Source organism: Lacerta agilis, chromosome 1, assembly GCF_009819535.1.
Source record: "Lacerta agilis isolate rLacAgi1 chromosome 1, rLacAgi1.pri, whole genome shotgun sequence".
Classification (NCBI taxonomy): Eukaryota; Metazoa; Chordata; class Lepidosauria; order Squamata; family Lacertidae; genus Lacerta; species Lacerta agilis.
This window is the reverse complement of record NC_046312.1, coordinates 4,418,712-4,436,342: the sequence shown is the minus strand read 5'-3', so window position 1 is coordinate 4,436,342 and position 17,631 is coordinate 4,418,712. Positions and strand designations below refer to the sequence as shown.

The window sequence follows — 17,631 nt, the reverse complement described above, 5'->3', positions numbered from 1 at the left end:
GACGGCGAAGACCTGGGAGAGCTGTGTTGTTAGCAACATATATCAGCCTTTCCTGGGGCAGGCAGGTGTGGGGGACTCCCTGGTCCCGAATGGGGCAACTGTGCCCCTGAAGGACCAGGTGTGCAGCCTGGGAGTCATTTTGGACTCACAGCTGTCCATGGAGGCGCAGGTTAATTCTGTGTCCAGGGCCGCTGTCTACCAGCTCCATCTGGTACGCAGGCTGAGACCCTACCTGCCTGCAGACTGTCTCGCCAGAATGGTGCATGCTCTAGTTATCTCTCGCTTGGATTACTGCAATGCACTCTATGTGGGGCTACCTTTGAAGGTGACCCAACTAATCCAGAATGCAGCAGCTGGACTGGCGATTGGGAGCGGCCGCCGAGGCCATACATGATTTTATAAACGCCTACCATGCAACCCTATTACTCGCCTTTTTCTCTAAGCCAAAAAGTCCCAAGCTTTAAGCTACCTTTCCTGGCAGATAACTAAAAAGGTGGGAGTTCTTGATAGAAGCGATGTAGAAAATAGCAGAAAAAGAAGAACTCAGGTCACAATGATGATTCAATTGATTCAAGTTTTTCAAGTCTCTTATGGGTAGACTTATTTCTTAAAGTTTATATACCAGGTGTTTCCTGGCTTTGATGGTGTTTCCTGCTTGGCAGGGGGTTGGACTGGATGGCCCTTGTGGTCTCTTCCAACTCTATGATTCTATGATTCTAGGTGAAATTAATGTGCCAGGACAAGGCCCTGTTTCAGTGAATCTAAGTGAACTCTAAGCAACCAGTACACATCGACTCTAAGACTCTATTAGCTGAAGAAGAATCACCGAAACAGGGCCTTGTCCTGGCACATTAATTTCACCTGGTATATAAACTTTAAGAAATAAATCTATTCATAAGAGACTTGAAAAACTTGAATCAATTGAGACCAACTGAGTTTGTTCTTGGTATGAGCTTTCGTGTGCATGCACACTTCTTCAGATACACTGAAACTTCAGATAGACTGGAAAGAGAAGTGGCTGAATTGCAACTAATCACCAAACTTAAAACCATGGAGAAACCTGGTCTGAACAAAGACATTGGAGTCGTCAACAGGTTTTCCACACCTATCAGCTGATCACCCATTCCCACCACCCTTCTGAGTAATACCCCTCCCCACTCCCTCACTATATTTAAGGATCTGGTGACTTCTGTTTCAGTGTATCTGAAGAAGTGTGCATGCACACGAAAGCTCATACCAAGAACAAACTCAGTTGGTCTCTAAGGTGCTACTAGAAAGAATTTTCGATTTTGTTTTGACTATGGCAGACCAACACGGCTACCCACCTGTAACTTGAATCAATTGAATCATCATTGTGGCCTGAGTTCTTGTTTTTCTGCTATTTTCTGCAGCTTTCCTGGCAGAGGCAGCTAAATCTGCTCTTGGGTGTTAGCATGTGGTAGTGCAAGGAAACAGGTGCCGACTCTGCAATGGCTGCTTCCACGTCACTGTGCCGTTGGGCTGCTGCTTCCTCCTTTGGCGACTTCCTCCCTCCATTCATCAGAGCAGCTAGACAGGAACCAAATACCTGCTCTTGACAGTATCTCACGGTGGGGGTGGAAGTCCAACAGAGGTGGCCCTCTGGGATCTCACTGAATGGCCTGGTGCCTTAAGTGATGGAGATGGAGAAGAAGAAGAGGAAGAAGAAGAAGAAGAAGAAGAAGAAGAGGAAGAAGTAGTAGTTTGGATTTGATATCCCGCTTTTCACTACCTGAAGGAGTCTCAAAGCGGCTCACATTCTCCTTTCCCTTCCAAACAGCGTGTTTGTTATGGGGGATGAAGGGAAAGGAGAACGTTAGCTGCTGTGAGACTCCTCCGGGTAGTGATAAAGTGGGGTATCAAATCCAACCTCCTCCTTCTCCTCCTCCTCCTCCTTCTCCTCCTCCTCCTCCTCCTCTTCTTCTCCTTCTTCTTCTTCTTCTTCTTCTTCTTCTTCTTCTTCTTCTTCTCTTCTAACTAGGGTCTCCATATTTCAAAAAGTGAAAAACCAGACACTTGAGTTGTTGAGCTTTTTTTCTTTTTTGGCTATGTCCGAGAAATTTTGGACGTATGGCAACTCTACTTTAGCTATGCAAAGGTTGTGGGTTCGAGGCCCCCCCTGCATTAAAGGGGGTTGGACTAGATTACTCTCGTGGTCCCTTCCAGCTCTTTGATTCTATGATACTCCTGTCTATTTTGGATAATATGCACATCTTTGCGAGCAATTTTCTCCTAACCTAATGCATTTTCACATTATTTTCACTCCTTCTGCACACATTATTCGGCTGGAGAACTGAAGCTCAAAATTCGGAGGTGTGTCATCCGGGCAGCTGCGTTTTGGTTTGCCTCTCACTCGGGGAAGTGCAAACTAGGGATGTTAGCACACAGAAATGTGAACAGAACCAAATTTCTCCCTCATCCCTAGTGGGGAGCACCACCCCGAAGGAGCAAATACCACAATTCATGCTTCCACCCCCCCACCCCCACCCCTGAATATCCAGCTTCCCTGGGTGGCCCCACTGGACTCTAGCTTTTCTGCATCCATTTCCCCTGGATAATTTTGGTTGTCCTTTTCTGCAGTATAGTAGACTTTTGGAGATGTGGAGGCCGGAATTGTGTGGGTTGGTTGCTTTGTTTTGGTAAATCGCTGTCGTCATTTGACACGTTCTTCGGATGTACATGTTTCCTGCAATATACTGTCGATTATATCCGAGAGAAGGTATTTGAACCCTGCCATGAAGCCTGTGCACCCCCCAGCTGCCCGATAGCTACATGGAGACATGCCAGTTCCTTTAAAAAATAAATAAATAGAAAAACAATATAATTATACCATATTTCATGAGTTTGTTCTTGGTATGAGCTTTCGTGTGCATGCACACTTCTTCAGATACCTGGTATCTGAAGAAATGTGCATGCACACGAAAGCTCATACCAAGAACAAACTCAGTTGGTCTCTAAGGTGCTACTGGAAAGAATTTTCTATTTTGTTTCGACTATGGCAGACCAACACGGCTACCCACCTGTAACTGGAACCATATTTCATTTCATCCTTTCATTCCTCTGCAAAGCGGTTTCATTTACAAACTGTTTCCTTCTCTCTCTCTTTTAGTTCCAATTATCCCCTTATCTCTTTCGTTCCAATTTCAATTTTCACACAGACATGCCATTTCCGTTGGGTCGGCTCCACATTCAACAGACCGGTTGAGGAGGGACCCAACACGTCAGCCACAAAAAAAAAAATCAAAAAAAAATGAAGAGGAAGGAGATGTGGAGCGCGGGTTATAATCAGAGAGTCATTTCCAGCGCTTGCAAAAACGAACTTACAGATAAGCCCTTAATCTTCTCAAGCGCCACAGCTAACTCTCCGGCACAGGCTGCCCCCGTTTTTAACCTTCCTCGTTACAGTTAGATCTGTTGCGGGAAATCTTGCTGGGCCTGCATTCCTGCAGGTGGAATCTGCGCCCGGACTTGGTACTGGCGAGACTTACCACTAAGATCAGTGTGACCTACTAAACGGGGCGGAGTGGGGCGGCTCGCCTCAGGCAGACAATTTGGGGGTAACCTTTCAGACCTTTGGATGGTGCCAGGGGGCAGGAGCGGCAAGCAGTGCCCCTCGAAAGGAGCTCGTCCCCCTGCCCACTAGCCCCACATTTATGGAAACAAAAAAAAAAAAAAAATTCTTTCCAGTAGCACCTTAGAGACCAACTGAGTTTGTTCCTGGTATGAGCTTTCGTGTGCATGCACACTTCTTCAGATACACTGAAACAGAAGTCACCAGATCCTTAAATATAGTGAGGGAGTGGGGAGGGGTATTACTCAGAAGGTGGGAATGGGTAACCCACATTTATGGGTTACACTACATAACAAATACATCGGCTCCCAGTACGTTTCCGAGCACGATTCAAAGTGTTGGTGCTGACCTAGAAAGCCCTAAACGGCCACAGCCCATGTATACCTGAAGGAGCATCTCCACCCCCATCATTCAGCCCGGACACTGAGGTCCAGCTCCGAGGACCTTCTGGTGGTGTGCATGGATCCTGCTTGCAGGCTTCTCATTTGGGCATCTGGTTGACCATTGTGACAACAGGGTGCTGAATTAGATGGGCCATTGGCCCAATCCAGCAGAACATGTCTTATGTTCTTAAGATGTGACCCATTGCGGCTTATGGTTCCATGGTTCTCTGATGCCACAAAGGACCCAGCCTGCCTTCTGCTCCAACCCAAGTCTGCTTCGATTCCCAGGTGGCTCAGTCCCAAGGTGTGAATAATGCTGTAATCCTGAGAAACAGAGCTGTGAGCAGCAATGGGACCCTTTGCTGATGGCAGTGAGAGCTGCTCTTTTTGAAAGCTTGCCGTTGCTCGGGCAACGCATGGCACTATTCTGTGGGTGTCTAGCAGGTAAAGGGGGTGGGGACCCCACCCGGCTATGAGACTGTGAAATGTTGTGGCATTTCGCAGCATGTGTGACACATTTGTGAGAGTGTAGTCTTCGTAGCAAGGTGTCACAAGCCGGAATCCAAAGCAGAAATGCTTGGATTCGGCAGTCGGTGCACAATCCAGATCTCACACCAGCGATAACAAAACTCACAGTTAGAGAAATGAAAAGAGACACATAGGTTCTTTGTTCTGCTTAGTGTAGAGCTGGGGTCACGGTGGCTTAGCTCCAGAATCTATTTTCACAGGTTCCACGGGGGATCTAATGAAGAAATATCAAAAAGGCTTTTCCCCCCCCCTAAGAAAAACTAGAAACTAGAAAACCTACTGTAGGTTTGGTGCTTGTTGTTGTTTTTAATATAATGTTGGCAGCTAGATTAAAAATAAAAAAAACCTCATGCTCTGAACATGTGCAGAGTGCCTGTCCCTCTTTGGAAATTTGAGAGGAATTGACTCCCAGGGATCCTTGAGGTCGCATTTCTGAGTCTAACCTGATCTGAGGGTGATGTTACCCAACCTGGAAGCCCTATTTGTGTCATCTTGGCCTCGATAAGAAGCCTCTTGGTGACTGTGGCCACCTTTGCCCATTGATTTGATCGCCTTCTCCCTACCAAGAAGCAGCAACTTGTTCTTTTTTCCGCTCTAAGTCCAAGAAGAAGAAGAAGAGTTTGGATTTGATATCCCGCTTTTCACTACCCAAAGGAGTCTCAAAGCAGCTAACATTCTCCTTTCCCTTCCTCCCCCACAACAAACACTCAACAGATCAAAGAACAGAGATCCTAGTTTATTGCACAACAGGTTCAAGCCAGGACTGAACAACAGGAATGGGGTGACAAGGATTTTTAAAATTTCTCTCCACATCCCAGGATACAATTCAGTAGGCATCATGACCACATTAGTTACATCAGTGAAACATCAGGAAAGGGGAGAGTTACATGAGATTAACATAGTAGCAAACAAGATTAACATAAGGTAATGCCACAGAGCCTAGGGCTTGCTAGGGCTCTACGAGGGAATCTTTCCAGACCCGCTGAAAGAGGCGGTCATTAAACCGCTTCTTAAAAAAACATCTCTAGACCCGGCCAATATGGCCAACTATCGCCCAGTCTCAAATTTACCATTCTTGGGCAAGGTGATTGAGCGGGTGGTTGCTGAACAACTCCAAGCACGCCTGGAAGATGCGGACCATTTGGATCCCTTCCAATCAGGATTCAGGCCTCATCATGGGACTGAAACTGCCTTGGTTGCGCTGGTCAATGATCTCCGGCGGGCTAGGGACAAAGGTGAGAGCTGTTTCCTGGTTCTGCTGGATCTCTCAGCGGCCTTTGACACCATCGACCATAACATCCTTCTGGACCGGCTAGAGGGGTTGGGAGCTGGGGGCACTGTTATACAGTGGTTCCGCTCTTTCCTCCTGGGCCGTGTTCAGAAAGTGGTGGTGGGGGATGAGTGTTCAGACCCCTGGGCTCTCACTTGTGGGGTGCCTCAGGGTTCTGTCCTCTCCCCCATGCTTTTTAATATCTATATGAAGCCGCTGGGAGAGATCATCAGGGGGTTTGGGTTGGGTGTTCATCAATATGCAGATGACACCCAGCTCTACCTCTCTTTTAAATCAGAACCAGTGAAGGCGGTGAAGGTCCTGTGTGAGTGCCTGGAGGCTGTTGGAGGATGGATGGTGGATAACAGATTGAGGTTGAATCCTGACAAGACAGAAGTACTGTTTTTGGGGGACAGGAGGCGGGCGGGTGTGGGGGACTCCCTGGTCCTGAATGGGGTAACTGTGCCCCTGAAGGACCAGGTGCGCAGCCTGGGAGTCATTTTGGACTCACAGCTGTCCATGGAAGCGCAGGTTAATTCTGTGTCCAGGGCGGCTGTCTACCAGCTCCATCTGGTACGCAGGCTGAGACCCTACCTGCCCGCAGACTGTCTTGTCAGAGTGGTGCATGCTCTGGTTATCTCCCACTTGGACTACTGCAATGCGCTCTACGTGGGGCTACCTTTGAAGGTGACCCGGAAACTGCAATTAATCCAGAATGCGGCAGCTAGACTGGTGACTGGGAGTGGCCGCCGGGACCACATAACACCGGTCCTGAGAGATCTGCATTGGCTCCCAGTACGTTTCCGAGCACAATTCAAAGTGTTGGTGTTGACCTTTAAAGCCCTAAACGGCCTCGGTCCTGTATACCTGAAGGAGCATCTCCACCCCCATCATTCAGCCCGGACACTGAGGTCCAGTGCCGAGGGCCTTCTGGCGGTTCCCTCACTGCGAGAAGCAAAGCTACAGGGAACCAGGCAGAGGGCCTTCTCGGTAGTGGCGCCCGCCCTGTGGAACGCCCTCCCGTCAGAAGTCAAGGGAATAAACAACTACCTGACATTCAGAAAACACCTAAAGGCAGCCCTGTTTAGGGAAGTTTTTAATTTGTGACTCTGTATTGTATTTTGATATTTGTTGGAGGCCGCCCAGAGTGGCTGGGGAGACCCGGCCAGATGGGCGGGGTATAAATAATAAATTATTATTATTATTATTATAAAACAAATTATGGTGTAAAGGCCTAAGAAAGAAAAGCAGAAAAAACGAGAGGAGAAAGAAACAGATTATCAAAGATGAAAGCAGACCTGCATTGAGGACGAAGGAAGTCAGTTAGAAGAAAATAAGAACTGAAATATGGTTATGTGTTTGTTTCGTATTTGTATCTGTATTTGCATTTGCATTGGTATATTCTTTTTAAGTTTACATTATTTTATTTTATTATTTTTCTCTGTGTGTGTTTGTGTTGCAACAATATAATTTCTAACACACCCACCCACCCGCAGATGTGTGGGCAGAGTGCACACTTTGTAATGGTTGCATGCCATGCTTGCATGCCACCTTGACGCTGAAGTGTAGGGCCTATCCAATTCGACTGTTCTTCCACTCTTTCCAGGCACTGTCTGAGCACCCTGGAGTCCCCTCCCCCCACGGAAACCCGCTCCTTAAAGCTCAGTCAGAGCAAATGGCAATCTGCTGAAAACCCAAATTGACGTTTGCTCTGATCAAGCGCTAAAAAATGGGTATCTGTGGGGAACGCTTCAGTTCAAAGAAATGAACGAACAAATAAACACTCCGAATCTGATCTTTTAAGCGCAGACCCGTGCCTGGAAAGAGCCGGGCAAAAGGTAAGCGTGGATATGTCCTAATTGTAGCAAACATGATTGCTGTGCAAAGTATGAGTCAGCTCATACTTGTTTGAGCTGCGTGCTTCCGAGATTTTGTACTACTGGAGAGCCAGTGTGGTGTAGTGGTTAAGAGCGGTAGACTCGTAATCTGGTGAACCGGGTTTGCGTCTCCACTCCTCCACATGCAGCTGCTGGGTGACCTTGGGCTAGTCACACTTCTTTGAAGTCTCTCAGCCCCACTCACCTCACAGAGTGTTTGTTGTGGGGGAGGAAGGGAAAGGAGAATGTTAGCCGCTTTGAGACTCCTTCGGGTAGTGAAAAGCGGGATATCAAATCCAAACTCTTCCTCTTCTTCCTCTTCCTCTTGCTGATCAGAAGGTTGGCGGTTCGAATCCCTGTGACGGGGTGAGCTCCCGTTCCTTGATCCCAGCTCCTGCCCACCTAGCAGTTCGAAAGCACATCAAAGTGCAAGTAGATAAATAGGTACCGCTCCGGCGGGAAGGTAAACTGCGTTTCCGTGCGCTGCTCTGGTTCGCCAGAAGCGGCTTAGTTATGCTGGCCACATGACCCGGAAGCTGTCTGTGGACAAACGCCGGCTCCCTTGGCCTATAGAGCAAGATGAGCGCCGCAACCCCAGAGTCGGACACGACTGGACCTAATGGTCAGGGGCCCCTTTACCTTTTTAATGGTTCAGGGCAAGATTTGAATGGGTGTTAAGTGTTAGAAGGATATCTTGAGCACCTGATTGCATAGCCTGTTGTCGGAGAAGCCTGCTCCAACAACTGAATTAGGTCGTCAGGGTAAAGAAAATGAAAGAGGCAGGAGACTGAGGGAAACGGGAGACTCAGGAGACTGGTGCGCACAACGAACGGCGGACGAATCCTCCCGCTCGCACCCAGGCGGGAGCTTTTATTTTTAACCTTTTTGCCTACATAGCCACACAGTCAACCAATAACAATTGGACACATCTACGCTTTTCCTGGCGGGAACAACTCTGTACATGCGCAGCGCTGTGTTTGACAGATCGTGCCGCGTCTATTTCCCGCCAATGGCGGTCGCGCGCAGCATAATTGCTCCAGCATAATCCTACAGCCTGTCAAATGGCAAGTCCGGAAGGAAAACATTTGCCCAGCGATTTCTGGAAATCCCATTGATGGCTTACTGAGGTCGTCCTGCAGAGGCTGCAGAGCCAATGCATTTCCCTAATGGGTTCCCTTAAGGGCATCGCTCCGTACCCCAACAGTTTACTTGGGAGGAGGCTTTGCTGAGGTGCCCCCCTCCGCCGTAATTTCCGTAACAAAACCGAAGGGATTTTTTTAGATGGAAAGCAAGGTACCCCATTCCTGGATGGAAAGTTAAGAAACTCCGGCTTTCTTGGCGTAGATCTCACCCAAGGTTCCTCGCAAATGTTTTAATTACCCTCCACCAAGTTAATCACAAACACACACAAACACACAGGCTTCTCTTGTTCGGAAGCAGAGCTCCTGCGTCGAGGCAACAGGAGGTTCCGCTTATGACTGCCGGAGTTGAAACGGCGCTGCGAAATCGTTGATCTCATGGGTCGTGTCTGCGCTGCTAAACTGCTTCCAAGAGAAAGGAAACTCTCTGCCGTTTGATGCATGGCTTCCTTCCAGCTGTGCGGCCTGCCAATTCCCACCGAACGCTTACTAAAGAGAGATGCAAAGAGGATCCGCGTTAATATATTTTCAGTGCTGAGGATCCTGCCAGTCTTTGGGGCGAAAGGGATGTTTTAACAAGCAACGTTGGGGAGGAAACTCCAGTGAGCTTGTTTCCTCCTGCTCTGGAAGGTAGGACTCGAACCCATGGCTTCGAGTTACAAGGAAGGCGATTCCGACTAAACATCAGGAAGAACTTTCGGACAGTAAGAGCCGGTGCCGGATTTACGTATAAGCTAAACAAACTATAGCTTAGGGCCCCACTGTCTTGGGGGGCCCCCCCAAAAAAAAAATTAAAGGAAAAAATAAACTGGATGTACATTTCCAAAATATAAGATAAAAAACAAATTAAACAAAACCAAAACAAAATAAAAAATAAAAATATTCCTTCCAGTAGCACCTTAGAGACCAACTAAGTTTGTTCTTGGTATGAGCTTTCATGTGCATGGATACCAAGAACAAATTTAGTTGGTCTCTAAGGTGCTACTGAAAGGAATTTTTTTAGTTTTCATTTTGTTTTGACTACGGCAGACCAACACAGCTACCTACCTGTAACTGAAACAAAACCTACATACAGCAACAGTGTTTTGTGTTGTGTAGGCTCCTATGATGTAAGTGATGGGCCCTGCCTGCTAGCCTGCTCCCAAAAATATCACTGATTTGCTCCTTTCTATATATAGGGTGCCTACATTCTGCATGGACTGGTGCAAATGGCTTTAGATGCCTATTAGGTCAATCAATTACCATATAACATACATTCAACACAAAAAACAGTGACAATTTGTTGTTGACAAAGGACAGCTGGACATATAAAGGGCCCCATTACCCTCAGTAGCTTAGGGCCTCATCAGATCTAAATCTGGCCCTGGTAAGAGCTGTTCGAAATGGAGGCAGTGAGAGATTTTACTTTCTTGGGCTCCATGATCACTGCAGATGGTGACAGCAGTCACGAAATTAAAAGACGCCTGCTTCTTGGGAGAAAAGCAATGACAAACCTAGACAGCATCTTAAAAAGCAGAGACATCACCTTGCCGACAAAGGTCCGTATAGTTAAAGCTATGGTTTTCCCAGTAGTAATGTATGGAAGTGAGAGCTGGACCATAAAGAAGACTGATCGCCGAAGAATGGATGCTTTTGAATTCTGGTGCTGGAGGAGACTCTTGAGAGTCCCATGGACTGCAAGAAGATCAAACCTATCCATCCTTAAAGAAATCAGCCCTGAGTGCTCACTGGAAGGACAGATCCTGAAGTTGAGGCTCCAGTACTTTGGCCACCTCATGAGAAGAGAAGACTCCCTGGAAAAGACCCTGATGTTGGGAAAGATGGAGGGCACAAGGAGAAGGGGATGACAGAGGACGAGATGGTTGGAGAATGTTCTCGAAGCGACTGGCATGAGTTTGGCCGAACTGCGGGAGGCAGTGGAGGATAGGGGTGCCTGGCATGCTCTGGTCCATGGGGTCACGAAGAGTCGGACACGACTGAACGACTGAACAACAACAAAGAGCTGTTCGGCAGAGTTTGCTTGTATAGAGCTGCTCTTGGACCCAGAGCTTGGCATTTTTGCACTGCACACTCGCCATTCCCAGGGCTACACATTGGGGCTACTTCCATGGGGCGCAGGGAGGGTGGTTGGAGCCTACTCTGTGCGCCGCAATGTTGATAGCCCCTGTCCCCATTTGTGGCTCAATCTCAGAGTTCCTTGCCTTATTAATTGAACCCTGAAGCACCCAGGCAGATTCGCGGTAACCTGGAATGTGGCTTCCCCTCTTCCAAGCCGAGACGGGTTGTGTTTCTCAACTCGAAAGAGAGCCGGAGGCTGCAATAGTACAATTTAGTTCTGTTTAATTGGCATTATGTGGGTCATCACCCCTACAGGCACAGAATTCGCAGAGGGACAATCCTCAAGAAACCTACTTCTCCAGCCAGTCGAATTTTAGCAGCTTTGAAAGTTAACCATAACAAACGCTGCCCGTATCTGTTTAAAGTTTCTATAACCTGTTGTTCTTTTAATAAATAAATAAACTTGCGTGTCTTTAAAAGATGATTATTATTGTCATCAAAGGCTCCTAATCCTCATGGCTGTGCCTGCGCCTGATTTTGGAGGCAGCTGAAATACCGATTGCTGGGAATCACACAAGTTTAAAAGGCTGTGCGCTCTCATCCTGCTTTCGAGCTTCCTATATAGTCACCTGGTTAGCCACTGTAAGAACAGGATGCTGCGCTAGATCGGCCTTTGGTCTGATCCGGCAGGGCCCTCCTTATGGAGCTCTATTGCAATAGCAGAACCTCCATGCCCAGGCACAGTCTACCCCTGAATACCAGATGGTGATCGCAGCATCTAGAGAGCGGCTGCAGGCTTCCCAGCATCACCTGGCTGGCCACTCTGGACCTAATGGATCCCTTTTTGGCCTGATCCAGCAGCCAGGATCAGGTTCCTAGGTTCTGATCTGGATCTGCTGGCAGATGGACTCCTATAAATTTCTCCTGGATGGAGAGAAGCTTCTCTTCTCCCTTCCTCTTCCTCTTCCTCTTTCTCTTATATAATAGGCTGCTCATCAGGGTAAATAGCACCAATCCTGGCCCAACTGCCTGGGCTGCCAATTAGTTTCTAGGCGCAATTCCATACCCCACAAGTGTCCTGGAAAAACCGGGATATCCCTTTTTTTTCCCCTCACGAGACGACGGCTACCGTTTGGGGCACCATGATCTCACACAATTTTGTGCCGCAATTTCCCTTCTGAAAACGTGCTTTGGTAGGGCCGCATCCTGATTTGGGGCTTGCAAAGGTTGGACGGTATGATTTTCAGGTCAAATCAAGTACTTCTTTCTAGTCCATATAAAGTGTGGATTCCCACACAGTGTGGTTTGAGGTGTAAGAAAATTGCAGAACATTTTCGACACATTCAAAACAAAATAAAAAAATAAAATAAATCCTTCCAGTAGCACCTTAGAGATCAACTAAGTTTGTTCTTGGTATGAGCTTTCGTGTGCATGCACACTTCTTCAGATACACTGAAACAGAAGTCACCAGACCTTTATATATAGTGAGAGAGTGAGGAGGGGTATTACTCAGAAGGGTGGTGGGAATGGGTGATTGGCTGATAGGTGTGGAAAACCTGTTGACGACTGTTAACGACTGCAATTGGTCTTACAGGAAAAAGCAAGGATAAAGATAGCTTTGTCATGTATAATGAGATAAGAATCCAATGTCTTTGTTCAAACCAGGTCTCTCTCCTTGTTTTGAGTTTGGTAATGAGTTGCAATTCAGCAACTTCTCTTTCCAGTCTATTTCTGAAATTCCTTTGTATTAAGACAGCTACTTTGAGATCTTGTATAGAATGTCCTGGGAGATTGAAGTGTTCTCCTACTGGTTTCTCTGTCTTGTGATTCCTGATGTCAGATTTATGTCCATTTATCCTTTGGCGTAGGGTTTGGCCTGTTTGTCCAATATAGAGAGCTGAAGGGCACTGTTGGCATTTGATGGCATACACAATGTTAGAACAAAATAAAAAAATATAAAAATTCCTTCCAGTAGCACCTTAGAGACCAACTAAGTTTGTTCTTGGTATGAGCTTTCGTGTGCATGCACACTTCTTCAGATACAATGTTAGATAGAAGATGAGCAATTAAATAGTCCTGAGATGGTATATTTGATGTTGTTGGGGACAATAATGGTGTTGTCCGGGTTTATGTGGCAGCAAAGTTTTAGACACGTGTTAGAGATAAGACAGAACTTTAAAAAGCAGTTGTATATGTGATAAAGCTATTAATGATAAATTAACGTGTGCCATTAAAGTAAGACGGGGAATATGCAGGAGAAATGATTTTGAGGAGATATGGAGGGTGTTTGTAGAATTTGTACTGTTAAAACGGAAAAGGGTCAAACCATCGCAAGAGGTGTTGAAATTTTGGGAGGTCGGATAGTTACAACGGAATGGTCTCGGGGGTGGGGTACACATTTTTATTCTCATTTATGAATGGTTATTACTTTGTCAAAATAAAATAATTAAAAGGAAAGGGGGGAAGCAATTGTATGAAATTTGGGTTATAAACATTGATGTTGGGTGAACTGGAAGCGACTAGTTTTGTTGAGTTGGAATATAGTTGTTGAGCAGCAAATGGAGCTTTCTGTAAAGAAAAAATACATCGTTATTATTCAGGTAGGTAGCTGTGTCGGTCTGACGCAGTCGAAATAAAAAAATTAAAAAAATAGTCCAATAGCACCTTAGAGACCAACTAAGTTAGTTCTGGGTATAAGCTTCCGAACTAACTTAGTTGGTCTCTAAGGTGCTACTGGGCTACTTTTAAAAATTTTTATTTCGATTAATAATAAACTTTATTTCACTTTAGCAATTACACAATTACGCAAATATGCAAAATATACAATAAGAAATAATAATAATAATAATAATAATAATAATAATAATAATAACTGATAATTAAATCCACTTTACAATACATGGCTCCAAAAATTAAACCTGAAATTACATTATTTACTTGCATTATTACTATACATACATCCTATACCAAGGAAAAAGGAAAAAGGAAAAAAGAGAGAAAAAAGAAAAAGACTTTTTGGTGACTTCCACCTATCACACAGCACTAATTATTATTAAGTACCTATTCACAGAGTGCATAACAAAATAGAAAATTCTTTCCAGTAGCACCTTAGAGACCAACTGAGTTTGTTCTTGGTATGAGCTTTCGTGTGCATGCACACGAAAGCTCATACCAAGAACAAACTCAGTTGGTCTCTAAGGTGCTACTGGAAAGAATTTTCTATTTTGTTTCGACTATGGCAGACCAACACGGCTACCCACCTGTAACAGAGTGCATAGTTACACTGTGGAATTTGCTCCCCGATTCACAAAGTTATGGAGACCTGCCCCATGCGTCTCTGTCCTCCTACAGCTCCCTGCCCCTCAGCCTCTGCCGCCCGAGGCACCTTCAACATTTAGCCTAATGGCAGGGCCGGCCCCCTGGGCGTATATCCCTGTAATAACAGGACACGCGACAGTGTTTGCTGCATCTGAAGCCTTGACGGGGGCCCTGGCGGCTGCCGTGCTCCAGGTGCCGAGTGCCAATTCATTAATTCGCCTTTGGAGGAGACACCTAATTAAAGCAGTCCGAAAGGCTGCACGCCAAGGGGACGCTCATTCCGGCAGCTTCTATTGTCACCGCTGATGTCATCCCTGGAACGAATCCCACGGGCCTCTGGGCCAGGTGCGAGTTGCCTTTGTCTGGAGACTACTAAAAATAAAGCGTCAATAGAGAGTCGAAGGCGTCCTCCGAGAAGATGACGCAATTTGGCCGAGGGAAGAGAAAGTTCAGGCTACGTTTCCGACAAGGAGGCAACCTCCGGGCTGCCAGGAGTTGGGTTAGGAACCGAAAGCAGGGAAGAAGTCGACATTTGAGAGCTGGCACTCTCTTGTGTGGCGTGCCTGCCTTGAGTCATTCTCTTTTATATATACATATAATTTTTTATCATTAGATTTACGTTCAAACACAAAAGGCAATCATAAAATGCCGAATTCTCCGAATTCTCGGACTTCCTCCTTCCCCTCCGTGGAGTCCACAAATAATCACGTTCCACTGCATCTCATACCGTCCTCTATTTGTCCACAAAACTCAACTTTCCCCATAGTTCTTTTGCACGTTGAAAGTGTTTTTGCAGCCCTGTTAATATTTTTAATTGTTTGCAGTGTTATCTCTTTTTTTTAAATAAGAATTTATTAGCATTTTCAGACAGAAAAGAAAGAAAAAGAAAAAACATACAAAAAGAAAGAAAAATAAACATACAATACAAACAATACAAAAGAGCATCTTAAAACTAAAACAATAATTCAACAAAACATATAATTATACATTTTCTAATCCTTATTTTCATATTCATCTTAGGTGGACTTCCCCAAAGCCCCCCCTTTCTGATTTTCATTGTATATCGACGTTTGCAGTGTTATCTCAAGTAGATTACGAATTTCCCCCAGTGCTTACTGAAGTTTTTATCATCCTGGTTTCTGATTCTTTTTCGGCCATTCCGGCATAGTCCATTGGGTCCTTGGGTAATTCTCAGTTGCACAGAATCCTAGAGTCAGTAGGGACACCAAGGGTCATCTAGTCCAACCCCCTCCAAGGCAGGAATCCTGAAGGAGCGTCTCCACCCCCATCGTTCTGCCCGGACACTGAGATCCAGCTCCGAGGGTCTTCTGGCAGTTCCCTCACTGTGAGAAGCGAAGTTACAGGGAACCAGGCAGAGGGCCTTCTCAGTGGTGGCGCCTGCCCTGTGGAACGCCCTCCCGTCAGATGTCAAGGAAATGAATAACTATACAATTTTTTGTAGATATCTGAAGGCAGCCCTGTTTTGGGAAGCTTTTCATGTTTGACGTTTTCTTGTGTTTTAAATATTTTGTTGGGAGCCAGCCAGATGGGCAGGGTATAAATAATTTTTTATTATTATTATTATTATTATTATTATTAATTGAGCTAACCTCTGGACTTTTTCAAAGCACAATCTCCGGCTCAGCGCCTGGCAACCCTTAGCAAGCATCTCTCCCACCTTGGCAGACTGGAGAGGGTTTTTTTTTTGGAGGGGGTGTAACCTAAAAGATCATATCACCCCATGTATACCCAACCGATCACTGCGCTCTGCCAGAGAGCGCCTCTTGTGGACGGCTTCTCACCGGAAGACCCATTTCATTGCTGAAGAAGACCTGGGCTTTTAGTGTGCCAGCAGCTGCCCTTGGAAACTCCCTCCATTTAAGTGTCGGAGAGATGAATTTTAGACTTTGGAGGGTGGGAGATGGTGGCCCATCCAGTTGGCATGTGTAAGATTTTCCTGTCAGACACAGTACAGTCATACCTCGGGTTACGGCCACTTCAGTTTGCGTGTTTTCGGTTTGCACACCGTGCCGAACCCGGAAGTACCGGAACGGGTTACTTCCAGGTTCGGCGCTTCGCGCATGCGCAGAAGCAGCGAATCGCAACCTACATGTGCACAGACACGGCGCTGCAGGTTATGAATGCTGCGGGTTGCGAACGCGCCTCCCGCACGGATCGCGTTTGAGACCCGAGCGTCCACTGTAGTTGTTGGGGATTAAAACGCTAGCACAGCCAGCACACTTGCAAATATCTGCCTAGGTGACTCAGGCGGTACAGCATGAGACTTTTAATCTCAGGGTCATGGGTTCGAGTCCCACCTTGGTCAAAATATTCCTGCCTTGCAAGAAGAAGGTACAAAGAAGAATGTCAAGTCCAGAATTGGGCATGATGAAAACAAAAAAAGAAGATGTAGGAGCTGGAAAGAGAGGACTTTTTGGGGGGAGATCTGTGGGGGATGGGAAGGGAAAAGGGAAGGGTTAGAATGGTTAGGAAAGGTATGGGGTGAAGGAAGATTATTTAAAGGGGAAATATAAATAGCTGACCACGAAACTCCGAAACCAGAGGGGGGGAAACGGTGTAAGAGAACTGGAAGAAATGTATAATTATTTGAAATGATGTGAATAGATAAACATTTGAAATTGGAATCAGAAGATATGTAAGGCTACAGTAATCTGAAGTTAAGTTAAGAGAGGATATAAGAAGTTGGAGTTGTGTAATGTTTATTTTATTAGGAACAAGATTATAGGTATATGATGATTATGATTTGTAAAGATGAAGATTAGTTGTGAGAAGGAAGATTTTACAATGTTACAAAGTTACTAAAGAGGATTAGAAATGAACGCAGAGGAGAGGATGTGAGGAAGTCCCAAAATAATGCTTATAAAGAGGATAAGGAGTGTGTAAGTTTTCTTTTTTGTATTGTTTTGTAGTTTCTTTTTTGTAGTGTCTGTTGTATTTTGTGTGTTTTTATTGTCAAAATTCAATAAATTCTTATTTAAAAAAATATTCCTGCCTTGCAGGGGGTTGGACTACATGACCCTGGGGGGTCCCTCCCAACTCTACAATTCTGAGTCTGTTATTCTGGCAGAGGTGTGCTGCAGCTCTTGGTTCATTGATGGCCGTACCTCTCCATTTCCACCCCTGTCAAGAAAGGCGAGGGCGTTGAGTTCTTTCGTTCTGGTTGCCTGTGGGGCTGCGACCCTCCGCTGCTCTGTCAGACTGGGAAGGCAGCCCTCCATAGATCTCAGATCCGTCTTATTCTTTCTCGAGCAACTGACCTCTTTGGATAGCTGGTCATTTTCTCTCTTCACGTCGCTATGGAAACGAAGCGTAGCTTTTTAAATCCAGCTCCAAGGCGGTCCTTTCCCTACACCAAGCGCTTCCCAAATTCCGCAGGCCGAAAGGAACAAAACCCCAGCCTCAACCGGGCCGGCTCGCTTCATGTCTGAATCTGCTAATAATCCACTTT

The 17,631-nt window shown here is 46.0% G+C and overlaps 1 protein-coding gene and 1 non-coding gene across 2 annotated transcripts in view; both read left to right on the top strand.

Moving 5' to 3' along the window:
- Positions 1–17,631, top strand: part of GNG2 (G protein subunit gamma 2) — a 56,587-nt gene that overhangs the window by 16,101 nt on the left and 22,855 nt on the right. The gene's annotated exons all lie outside the window — the stretch shown is intronic.
- On the top strand, positions 16,416–16,488 carry TRNAK-UUU. Its single transcript has one exon. It is a non-coding gene; the product is annotated as a tRNA-Lys (tRNA).